Here is a 13,489-nt window from a genome sequence, read left to right as displayed (position 1 = left end):
AAATTGAAATTTGAGGAACATATGTAATGGCATTATTGTGATTATACAGAATTATTTTCAAAATTTGTTCTAACAGGTTCCTTACCAGGGTTGCAACTTCACTCCTTAATCCTTATCCTCACCCTTGTTCTTAATTGGATATTCTAATTATTCCTCGTCCTTGTCTCATCCTCACCAGAGCAGTCCTCATCTCTGACTTGATCAGGTTAAGGAGGCCAAATACCTAGTTAACTTTAAGTTGACAAAGTTAATTTAATTAGATTAATTAATTTAAATGAAATGTAAAAATTAAAATAACAAATAAAATATAAAGTATTGCATTTTCCAAACAAAATATAATTAAAATTTAAAAAGATTATTATGAATAGATCATGTATAGAGCCAAGCCCTCTTTTAACACAGAAAATAGAGTTTGTAGATTTACCAAGATATAGCTTTTAATAAAAAACTAGGGAGAAATTGAGAGGGGGATTTTAATGGAGCTCATCTTCTTCGGATTGCTTCACCACTCTCAAACAGTCAACCTACGCGCAAACCAAAGCTTGCAATAATGGAAATGTGAGCCTGTTGTCCTCTAAGCATAGTTTTCAAAACTGGATCGGATCGGATGGTTGGACTGGAAAAACTGGGAATTGATCAGGTGATCGGTTTCATTTTCCCTAAAACTGGATTTTTACCAAAAAACGTTGATTTAATCAGCAAACCACTGATCCAGGCGAATGAATCGTTCGAACCATTCAATGGCTTTGATCGTTTTTTATTTTATTTTTATTTTTTTGTTAGAATGGGCCGACTATTCAGTTCAAACAGTCAGACTGTTCGGTAAGTTACGATAAACGCAGCAAACTACGGCGAAAAGCAGCGAGCTCCGCTTTCAGAAGCGAGCCAGAGTAGCGCGTTAGCCTTTTTCCGCAGGCTGCTCTGCTAGTTGTAGCGCGCTAGCCTCTATTGTAACTTACAAAGTAAACGTAAGGAGTAAAAAATGAGCGTTATAATGGGGATTTTCTATATACATTACCCGTGATTTTCTCTTAGCGGAAACTGGAAAGAGAGAGTGAACCTTAGTACGTAGCACTAAGGACAGCGCTGGGATCAGAGAGAGAGAATTAAATCTATGATGACACCTAAAGAGCTTTGATCAATCGAAGCACCCCATGGATTGGTCACCTCTATTATATATATATAATTTTAACATAAATACTGAAACCTCCTCTTTCATTACAAAATGGATTAAAACCCCCTATTAGGTGACGTCATCGGGCAAAGACCTCTACGTTACTAATTTGTTAAGATTTGCATAATGTAAATTTTTTCAAAAATCCATTTTTGTCCTTTTCATGGTGAAGCAAGAAAAAAATATAAAAACAAATCTGACGTCCATAAAACTTGTAAAGATCAACTTGCACAATCTAAGATTATAAATATTAGATAAACAAATGAGATTCAAATTATAACGTTTCAGATCAACTTGTAAAGATCCACTTGCACAATTTCAGATTAGATTGTTAATGCCAAATCAGTCATCTTCTCAAGGAAATGTAAGTGTTGAAAAAAGTGCAACAAATGAATTCTTGATCTTGATATTCAGTATCTAAATAGTGATTATAATCTATATAAAAACGAAACCAACTTATTATATGGAAATCCTAAATTCCTCAATGATGAGGGACATTTTGGTCAACTCACTTAATGGTGGATACGTAAACGTTGTCAGCAGCGCAGCATCCAACTCAGTAAGATAATTTGTCAGTTCAACACGTGGTAGTTTATAACAGGTGTCTGGCCGAGCTGAGGCGAGCTTGACCCACCGACAACAAATAGCTCATCCGAAACCATCGTGCATGCCATATCCAATCTAGTATCGTTACTGAGATTACAAGAATAGCTCGTCGAACCATGCGCCACAAGACTCGTGGGCAACTTGTAACCGCTGCACGAATTTACCAACTAACGGACTACTATTCCCTCAAATTGCGGAAATAACTTAGCAGAAAGCTCAAAGACGTTGATCAATGACACCTGAATGCCTAGTAACTATAAAAAGAACTGAGGGACGCTCTAAAAGGTACGCGCACTGAAGCTCTTGAACTCTCTCCAAGATTCTCACTAAATCTCCTTACTAACTTAAGCATTGGAGTGTTCCCCTAGGTAAAAGATACACAGCCACTCTGATCCTTGTTCCTTCACAGCATCCCTCAGCTCAAAGATACAGATTCACAGCTTGGCATCATCAGGTTGGAACCTAGTGCGAGCCACATCACTGGGACACGAGGGAGCCAGCGGATTTATGCCTCATCAATTGGCACTGTCTATGGGAAACACAGCAAAAAGCTCGTGTTTCCTTTCATTTATCTCTTTATCTCTCTCATTTTCCTCAAAGAAACCTTTCAATGGTATCTTCTGGCAACCCTTCTGCCAACGTCAATGGCCAAATGCCAACGATCATGATAGGCCAAATTGACATTCCTTACCACCAATTGATGTCCAGAACAATGTGAACATGCCACTCCCACCTCCTGTGGCACCTCTTGCAATAGTGGACGTACAACAGTTTAATGATTTGGTACGATGTGTACACAACATGACAAGGCAAATACGAACGTGGGAAAATATATTTGTATTCATTTCTAGACAACAACAACAACCTCTTCAGCAACAGCAACAACAACACTGGCAACACTAGTATTGGCAACCACATCCTGTGGTACTAGATCAACCGGTTCAGTAGGACAATCAGCAAATACCGCGAGGAAGTCAACCTTGCAACAACCAACAACCTCATTGTCATAACTCCAATCATGAAAACCCATCCCCTCAGCGAATGCGAAGCCAAATTCAGGTCCCAGATAAAGAAGAAGCGGTAGTTTGAAATGAATAGTCAAGCAAATGCATCGACCGGGTCCAATGTAGCTAGTTCCATCAAGTATACCAAGAAGAAAAAATGAACACACTGAGCGGGAAAGAAAGTATAGCTCGTCCGAGACAAAAGTATGATACCACCTAGAGAATGTAGCATTGCAACTGGTAAATTGGTCTCCCTCTCAGAACAACATAGCCTGACCCGCGAGACTCCTCTGGCACTCGAAATCCTTAAAGCACCATGGCCCAAAAACTTCCAGGCCCTCGCCCTTGAATCCTATCAAGGAAAGACAGACCCCATATTTTAGGCCCTTATGCTCCTCCATGGAGTGAATGACGCTAGTATGTGCATTGCGTTTCCCACCACTTTGAAGAAAGAAGCATGGCTATGGTATTCAGGGTTGGCCCTAGGGTCTATAAAGAACTGGGACCAGTTCGCCAGACTCTTTATTAATCAATTTGTCACCAGCAAGTGACATTCGAAATCGGCTACATGTTTATTCAACATTGTACAAAAGCCCAATGAGACACTTAGGGACTACATTCGACAATTCAACATGGAACGACTGTAGATTCTAGACCTGGATCCCTCTATACAACTCATTGGGGCCAAGAAAGGAGTTAAACACCGAGAGTTGAAGTGGGAAATTGAATTGCATCCCCCGACTATCATGGAGAAATACCTTAAAATAGCTAATGATTTCATTAGAGCAGAAGAAGCAAGCACTAGCAGAACTAGGCGAAGGAGTAGGCTGCCCAGAAAGAGCAACTCCCCAAGGAGAAGACGTAGCAGCTCACCATGCCGAAAAAGCAGGTTGGTGTATCCAAAAGCGTGTCGTTAACCACTTCGGAACACTAGTTTAGAGATTTATAAGTTTTTCCAATCCTCATGTAACCTTAAACTACGTAGTACATGGTGAGGAAGGGGTCGAATCCATAGGGAAATGAGGGAAAAGTTATTATTTCTTTTTGTTCCATACAAATAAAAAGAAAATGGAATTGGGGATTGTAGAAAATAAGAATAAAATTTATTAATGCTGAAATTAAAGGTTCATAATTAAACAAGACAATAATCAAAATTTAGAAATAAAAGAACACTGCAATCAACAAAAGAAATAAACCAAAGTGATCCAAAATTCAGATCTAGTAGCGGTAGCTGTAGATTGGCTGGACGACTTGCAGGAACCCCTCCTGACAAGATTTGGACGTCCTTCCCTTCTTCAGCCCTTGAATCCCTCGAGACACCTTAGCCTCGAACCGGACGAATTTGGATATGCAAAACACACAAACGAACATAAATTAAATCTAAAAGATTACTGAAATAAAAATAACATGAAAGAAAATAAAAAAAATCAAAGGATGGTTGATTAGATCTAGTGGCAGTAGTTGTAGATTGGCTAGCTACTTGCAGGAACCCCTCCTGACAAGAGCTGGGTGTCATTCCCTTCTACAACCCTCGAACTCCTCAAGAAACCTTAGCCTTGTGAACTGGGTGAATTGACCAACCCTTTCTCTAAGGCCCCTGGGGTTCTTTTTATAGATAAGGGTGGACATAAATGGGATTAGAGAGAAAGAGGGGGGCGACAATTGGGTTTTTGCAGAAATATGGGTGCCCTAGGGTTGAAAATGGAGGGTTAGGATGGTTTTAAGGTGATCTTAAGGCTGAGAAGAAAAGGAGAGGGTGCCCAATATTATGTGGGACTGAGATTTGGGCGCCCAGAAATGGATGGTGGAGATTGAGGCGCCTAGGGTTGAAAGGTGGAGATTAAAAGAAGTGGGTGGCGCCCTAGAGTAGATGACTAAGATAGAGAATGGAATAGAGGACTGAGATCTAGTGGCTAGGGGCTGAATGGTGAGGATTATAAGTTAGGTGGCACCCTAGGGTTAAAAAGCTAAAAAGAGAGTGCCCTAGAATGAATGGTGGAGATTAGAAGGGATGGAAGGTGGAGATTTAGCAGTTAGGGGCGGCTAAGGTTTGTTAAGGATGAAAAGAATGAGTTAGAAGGCGCCCTAGGGTTTGCTAAGGAGAGGGGAGCATGCTAATACAGTAGGAGGGGCGCCATTATGGGTTTAGCAGATAGGAGGCGCCCTCATATGCTCAAATTTTCACAAAAACACCCCCTCTCTCAGTTGGACTTCACACCAACTTCCCAAAAACTGCATTTCAGTCATGAAACATCCCTAATTTTCCACAAGATTTGCATAGAGACCCTCAAAGGTCACAGTATTGAATTTAACTGGGAAGATGGCACATTTTGACTATTCTAAAGCCGAAAATACCCCTGAAATAATTTTCTTATGGCATCAAAATATAGAGTTATCACACCCCCAACTTAACCATTGCTAGTCCCTTAGCAATGCAGCCTTAAGATTACACTGAGCATATAGATCATTCTCATTGCAAGATCATCCTTAACAAAATTAGCCAAGTATCCGAATTCCAAAATTCTCAAACTTTGTATAGATCGGTATTAGGCTTAAGGGGTAAAATTGTCTTGCTTTGAATATTACAGAAACTTGGCTTAAAAATCTTATTTACCCTTCCATTTGTAGCCTGTCTCGATAAGCTGGGATTGATTTTTAAAATCAGGCGTGTATTCTTCTTATCATTTCTGACAGTGGATTTCTATCCCTGAACTTGATATGCACACTTATTTTTATTGCTACCTTCCACCGTTTGATGTGAATCTCAACATTTGCCTTAGGTGAAGAGACCTGGTTACTAAGTCTAGGGTGTCCATTGACATTTTTTTTCCTTTTTGCAACACTGTTCAGGGTAGTCAACTGTTTCTAACAATTTGAAGAATTTCTGTCTAAATTCTTAATCTTTCTCTTTTTATCTTTATAGGGGCAAACTTGAGAGTATTTTTAATTTCTAAACAGTTTTGACAATATTCAAATAAGACCAATTTTAACTCCTATCGCTTGCTACCATTTTCTACAAAATTCAATATTCTTTTATCAGTTTCCTCAATTTTTTCTATTTGAGAATCTCTTTTAATGAAAAAAATTAAAAAAAAATTCTCAGTAAAATTTTTAGTTATGCATTTCTAGAGGCTTACCTTTTCATTTTTTTTTCAATTTTTTCAAAATTTCTCTCTCTCTTTCCTCACCCCCAACTTAAGTCCCATTGTCCCCAATGGCATAATTGGACTGATGCAAAAGGGACTTGGGGTAAAGGGAACAATCTAGGGTTTTCCCAAGGGGTTCAAGGTCTGCCAACTAGTCTCGAATCAAGAAAAGAAAAAAAACTCAAATCCTAATAGAAGAAACACTAAAAGCTATGTTGGGTTGCCTCCCAGCCAACACTAAGTTTAACGTCTTCAGCCAGATGCAACTGGATCACTCAAACTAAAATTCTCAACTCCTCTACTTTCAGATACTCCTTCTATGTATGGTTTAAGCCTTTGACCATTGACCTTGAACATGATTCCATTCTTGGGATCAACTATTCTAACCGCACCATACTTAAACACTTTATCAACAACAAATGACCCATCCCATCTGGACTTTAATTTACCCGGAAACAATCGCAGCCTAGAATTATAGAGACAAACTTTTTTACCAGGTTCAAATGTTTTTATCATGGAACGCTTTCATTTTGGATTTATAAATGCGAGAGCTTTCATAAGCTTCATTGCGAAGTTCTTCCAGCTCACTTAATTGACAAGCTTTGTCGAAGACTAGCCTATAAGGAGACATTCCAATGGGAGTTTTATACACTGTCCGATAAGCCCAAAGTGCATCATCCAATCTGTCGGGCCAATCTTTTCGGTTAGGCCTAACGGATTTTTGCAGAATACTCTTAATTTCCGGATTGGAAACTTCCACTTGACCATTCATTTGAGGATGGTAGGGGGTTGCTATCTTATGAGTGATTCCGTATTTGCGGAGCAAAGTACGGAATTGTGCATTAGTGAAATGTGACCCCCCATCACTAATGATTGATCGCGGACACCCAAACATAGAGAAAATGTTCTTTTGAATAAATTTCATTACAACTTTGTGGTCATTGGTCCGGGTTGCTACTGCTTCAATCCATTTCAAAACGTAATCAATGGCCACCAGGATGTATTCATAACTGGATGATGGCGGAAATGGTCCTATGAAATCAATACCCTAGACATCAAAGATTTCTACAATTAGAATGGGATTAAGTGGCATCATGTCTCTATGGGACACATTCCCAACAGCTTGGCATCTTAGGCAATTTTTACTTAAAGTATGGGCATCCTTAAATAAAATTGGCCAATAAAAGCCACTTTGTAGTACTTTAGCCGTCGTTTTCTTCCCTGAAAAGTGCCCCCACAAGCAAGAGTGTGACAAAAATTAAGGATACTTTGGTGTTCAGACTCAAGGACGCATCTTCAGATTACTTGATCCGAATAGATCTGGAATAGCTCAGAGTCTTCCCAGAAATAATATTTGAGCTGTGAGAAGAATCTATCATTCTCATTCTTGGACCACCCCTCAGGAATTTACCCACCGCTAAATAGTTGACAATATGAGCAAACCACGGGGGTGTACTATGGGAAACCGCCAAGAGGTGTTCATCTGGAAAATAGTAGTCATGCATAGGTTCACTCTTTTCAATTTGAATTCTAGACAGATGATCAGCCACTACATTTTCAGAGCCCTTTTTATCACGAATCTCAAAGTGAAATTCTTGCAAAAGAAAGATCCATCCAATGAGCCTAGGTTTGGCCTCTTTCTTAGACAACAAATGTCTTAAGGCCGAGTGGTCTGAGTAGACAACCACTTTGGTGCCGAATAGGTACGGGCAAAACTTTTCCAGAGCAAATACTACAACTAACAGTTCTTTCTCGGTGGTGGTGTAATTCAACTGAGCTTTAGATAGGGTGTGACTAGCATAATATACTACCACAGGACATTTATTCACCCTTTGTCCCAAAATTGCTCCAATGACGTAGTAAGAGGCATCACACATTATTTTAAAGGGCAACGACCAATTGGGAGGTTGAAGGATTGGAGCTTTGGTCAGTGACTCTTTCAGATAATCGAAAGCCTTAAGACAAGCCTCATCGAAATTAAATGGGACATCCTTCGCCAAAAGATTGCATAGAGGCCTAGAGATCTTGGAAAAGTCCTTAATGAACCTAGGAATAAAAACAATGTGTCCAAGAAATGAGTAGATTTGCTTAACAGAGGTGGGAGTTTAGAGATTATGTAAACTTTTGCCTTGTCTACCTCAACCCCTCGTTTGGAAACTATATGGCCTAAGACAACACCCTCTTGGACCATGAAGTGACTCTTCTCCCAACTGAGTATCAAGTTTGTCTCGACACATCATTGAAAAACTTTTCGTAAGTGTTCGAGACAAGTTTCAAAGGAATCCCCGAAGATAGAGAAACCATCCCAACCCTCCATTCTCAACCCTAGGGCACCCATATTTTTGCAAAAACCCAGCTACCACCCCCCTCTTTCTCTAATCTCATTTATGTCCACCATTGTCTATAAAAAGGACCCCAAGGGCCTTGGAGAAAGGGTTGGTCAAGTCACCCAGTTCACAAGGCTAAAGTTTATTGAGGAGTTCAAGGGTTGTAGAAGGGAAGGACGCTCAACTCTTGTCAGGTGGGGTTCCTACAAGCAGTCCAACCAATCTACAACTACCGCCACTAGATCTGATCAACCATCCTTTTATTTTCTTTCATGTTATTTTTATTTCAACAATCTCTTAGATTTAATTTCTGTTCGTTTGTGTGTTTTGTAGATCCGAATTTGTCCAGTTCAAGGCTAAGGTGTCTCGAGGGGTTCGGGGGCTGAAAAAGGGAAGGATGCCTAGATCTTGTTAGGAGGGGTTCCTGCAAGCCGTCCAACCAATCTACAATTACCGCCACTGGATCAGAATTTTGGATCACTTTTATTTATTTCTTTTGTTGATTTCAGTGTTCTTTTATTTCTGAATTCTAATAAATGTCTTGTTTAATTCTGAACCTTTAATTTCAGCATTAATAAATTTTATTTTCTTATTTTCTACAATCCCCAGTTCCATTTTCTTTTTACTTGTACGGAACAAAGAGAAAAAATAAATTTCCCTCGCTTCCTTGTAGGTTCAACCCCTTCCTCACCATGCACTACATTGTTTAAGGTTACGTGAGGATTGGAAAAATTTATAAATTTCTAAACTGGTGTTCCAAAGTGGTTAACGACACGCTTTCGGATATACCAAGTTTTTTGCACTGTTGCCGGGTAGCAACAAAGAAAAAATTTTTATTTGCTTCATTTAGATCTATTTCATTATTTTTTATTTTATTTTTGTTTGATTACTTGATCTGCAATCTTATTTTAATACTTGTTTTTCTTTGATTTTGTAGGACGTAATAGCGAAAGGTGGGGTACCGGAGCATTGTCGGACTGAGGAAGAAAAGAAAAGAGAAGAGAAATTGGATTGCGTTTCAGGTGTAGTCATCCCATTTTATTTTTTATTTTTTAGTTTTGTTTTTGAACTCTTTTTCTTTGGTAGAATAGTGATTTTCAAATTTTTAATTAATTTTTTTCTAGATCTGATTTATATTTTTTTTTCGTTTTGTTTCTAGATCTATTTTTTTTCTTTATTTTAATTTCTTGTTTGAATCTCTATTTTATTAGGTTTGTTTGTTTTTTATTTTCAGATAAAAAAATTGTTTGTCTATTTTATTTTTTTTATTGCCGCATAATCTTTCTTTTTTTTTGTATTTTCAGTTTCATCTTTTAAGTAGCCAATTTTTTTCTTGTTAGAATTTATTTTGGTAGTTGTTAATTTATTTTTAGCATAATTAATTTTTTATTTTCTGTTTGCAATAATTATTTGTTGCTTTATTTAATTTTATTTTTTTAGTTATTTAATTGAATAATTATTTGTTAAATAGGAAATTGTACAAATTTTTTAATTTGAGTTTAAATTTAAAATTTAAATTTAAATTTAAATTTGAATTTGAATTTGAATTTGAATTTAAAAATTTAAATTTCAAATCTCAAATTTCAAAAAATAATAAAAATAATAAAAAAATTAATTAATATTTTAAAAGTTTTGCATTTGCATTCCAACATTTAGGGTTTGATATGCTAGAGCATGCATCATATAGGATTATTTAATTGTTGAAATTATCTTGTTAGTTGTGAATGTGTTAGGTTTTCTTTTTTTATTATTATTTTAATTGCTTCTTTTGCTTAGTTTATTTTATTATTTTATGTTAAATTGTTGAATTGCATATTATAAATAATTGTTCATGCATTGTAATTAGTTACATTTATTTTGTTTATTATTTTTTTTCATTAATCCATTTAAGGGCAATCCAACTTAAATAAGTTAAGGTGGGGATTTCATCACCCTTCCTTGGCCCAAAAATCACCACCCTTTACGTGCGGTTCACTACCTAATTTAAAATTTGGATAGAAAGATCCTTTAGGGAGCCTCAGATTTGGTTCAAAAGTGTGCTGAATTTTAGGGAAGCTTGTAATTACTTTACATAACCGATGGTTGGTGTCAAAGGAAAGAGATTAAATGGTTAAGCCTAAGCAGGTTTTGTGGTTAATTAATTAGGTCCTTGCGAGAGCAAGGGGAGCCTCCCACATCCCCACCTCTTACCTGGCTAACCAAGGGAGGTGGTGTAATTCCAAGTGACCCTAAGAGGACTCACATTGGTTGAACCACTAGTATAGGAAACCTTAGGTTAGCCCGTAGGTCGTGTGTTTGAATTGCTTGCATCCTTTTGTAAAATTTAAAAAATTCAAATTTAAATTTAAATTTTAGGAATTTAAATTTTAAAATCTAAATTTGAATTTAAATTTCAAAAAAAATTAAAAGAAAATCAAATTTAAAAACAAAATAAAATGAATTCAATGGCCAGACTTTGTGGAATGAGAAACTACTTCCAACCTAAGCCACAAATAGATTGGAACCATGTGTCTTAACAACTGGACAAGATTAATGGGATGGCCCAAAGACTTGACCAAGTCCTTGCATGTCGTCAACAATTTAGCCCATTCCCAACCTTGTCATCCTGCCCAACATGTTCCATCCGTGTAAGTCTGGCCCATCATGTTGTTAGTCAGTGCCCTGCGGCGGGCCCATGTCAACCGGTAATTCTAGAGCAAGTACATGCAGCTAACAGATTTCTCCAACCCAATGTTAACCCATCCTTTAGTCCATATAACCTTGGGTGGGAAAATCAGTCCAATTTCGCTTATTGGTCCCAAGCCCAAGAAACCACTTTGACAGATGTGCACTCTCAATGGTCTGAAGCCCAGACTCACTGTGAGTACAATGATTACCTTGAGACTCAACCGGCTCAGCCATATCAAACCTCCCCTCAGCCTTATCAAACTGATTCACTTGATGATAGATTTCTACAGCTTCAACAACTGATCTTAGCTCAGCAGCATTCCATTGATAGATTAGAGAGCCAAGTAATTCAGCTCATGGAAGCTAACTTGTAGTGGGAAAATGATTCAATGCTTAGTTAGCCAGTTGTAGACCCCAAAAACGAATCCCTAGGTCTTCCCCAATACCAAGATCTTACAACCTCTAATGTCCCATACTTCTAAATGATAAAGAAATCTCAGCTCTTCAAAGGGAGGGAAAGTGTGAAGACCTGTATGAGTCTGGAATCCTTTTGCCTACCCAGAACAAGATTGTTGTACAATAAATATAAATAGAAACCCTAGAGAAATTAAACCGGTCATAGCGGATGACCCAATGAAGGAACCTAATGTTTTAACAAAGTCTCCACACCCATTACGGTCTTGGCCTACTATTGAACCTCTCCCAGACCTAAAGAGTGAGCCACCCATGCCTTTTCTTGAATCTCCTCCACAACTAGAATTAAAACCCTTGTCGGACTCCCTTAAGTATGTGTTTCTAGGACCCGACCAAACACTATCAGTAATTATAGCAGCCGATTTAACTCCTATACAAGAAGAGAAACTGATTGATGTCTTAAAAGAGTATAGGGGTGCCATTGGTTGGTCGGTGGCTGACCTGAAAGGGATTAGTCCGTCCATTTGTATGCACCATATTTAGTGGAGGGTGCCAAACCAAGTAGGAAAATGCAAAGGCAGTTGAACCCAAATATGAAAGAAGTAGTCAAGCAAGAAGTAATCAAGTGGTTGGATGCAGGTATTCTCTACCCAATTTTAGATAGAAGTTGGGTAAGTCCTACGCAAGTGATGCCTAAGAAGGGTGGACTCACCATGGTCACCAGTGATCAAGGTGAAGTGATCCCCACCCGGCTTACCACGGGATGGCGAGTATGCATCGACTTCAGGAAACTCAATGCCGTCACAAAAAAGAACCACTTGCCTCTGTCCTTTATTGACCATATTCTAGAAAAATTTGCAAGGCAAAAATATTTTTGCTTCTTAGATGGGTATTCTGGGTATAACCAAGTAGCCATTTACCCTAAAGACTAAGAGGAAACTACTTTCACCTGTCCATATGGCACATTTGCTTTCCAAAGAATGCCGTTTGGATTATGTAATGCACCAGCAACCTTTCAGAGGTGTAAGGTGATCCTAAGGCTGAGAAGAAAAGGAGAGGATGCCCAATATTATCTATGGCTAAGATTTGGGTGCCCAGAAATGGATGGTGGAGATTGAGGCACCTAGGGTTGAAAGGTGGAGATTAAAAGAAGTGGGTGGCGCCATAGAGTGGATGGCTGATATAGAGAATGGAATGAAGGGCTGAGATCTAGTGGCTAGGGGCTGAATGGTGAGGATTAGAAGTTAGGTGACGCCCTACGATTAAAAAGCTGAAAAGAAAGTGCCCTAAAATGAATGGTGGAGATTAGAAGGGACAGAAGGTGGAGATTTAGCAACTAGGGGGGGCTAAGGTTTGTTAAGAATGAAAAGAATGAGTTAAAAGGCGCCCTAGGGTTTGCTAAGGAGAGGAGAGCATGCTAATACAGTAGGAGGGGTGCCATTCTTGGTTTAGCAGATAGGAGGCGCCCTCCTGTTCTCAGTTTTTCATTAAAACACCCCTCTCTCGGCTGAACTTCACACTAGCTTCCCAAAAGCTGCATTTCAGCCTTGAAACTTCCCCAGTTTTCCACAAGATTTGCAAAAAGACCCTCAGAGGTCACTGTATTGAATTTAACTGGGAAGAGGGCACATTTTGACTATTCTAAAGCCAAAAATACCCCTGAAAGGATGCCCTTAAGGCATCAAAATACAAAGTTATCATAGGTCGTCAGTTAGGAGGGCAGTACAATGAGCAGCAACACCACTGGCATACATGAGGGTGTTTACCCTGCTGAACACCAGGAGGAATGAGATCCTAATGCAAATTCAGTCCAATTATTATGTAAAGTGGCCTCCCAAGATGAGGGGAGACCCCAATACTCGGAACCCAAATAAATATTGCCATTTTCACAAGGATTTCAGACATGACAATGAGCATTGTTGGAATTTAAAGAACGAGATAGAAGACCTCATCAAATGAGGTTACCTGAAATGTTTCATCAAGGATGAATGACAGCCTGAAGCGGGAACCAGCAAGGAGGTACATCAGGACATCAGGCGGCAGGATCAAACTACGCAGAGTAAGCAAACACAAGAAAGGTAGGTCTGAGGGACCATAAATGTAATTGTTGGGGCTCAATAATAGTAGGTTGTACCATGTCTGTCGAGAGGA

This window comes from Nelumbo nucifera, chromosome 1 (assembly GCF_055504915.1).
Source record: "Nelumbo nucifera cultivar China Antique chromosome 1, China Antique-T2T, whole genome shotgun sequence".
Classification (NCBI taxonomy): Eukaryota; Viridiplantae; Streptophyta; class Magnoliopsida; order Proteales; family Nelumbonaceae; genus Nelumbo; species Nelumbo nucifera.
Note: the sequence above shows the minus strand (reverse complement) of the source record.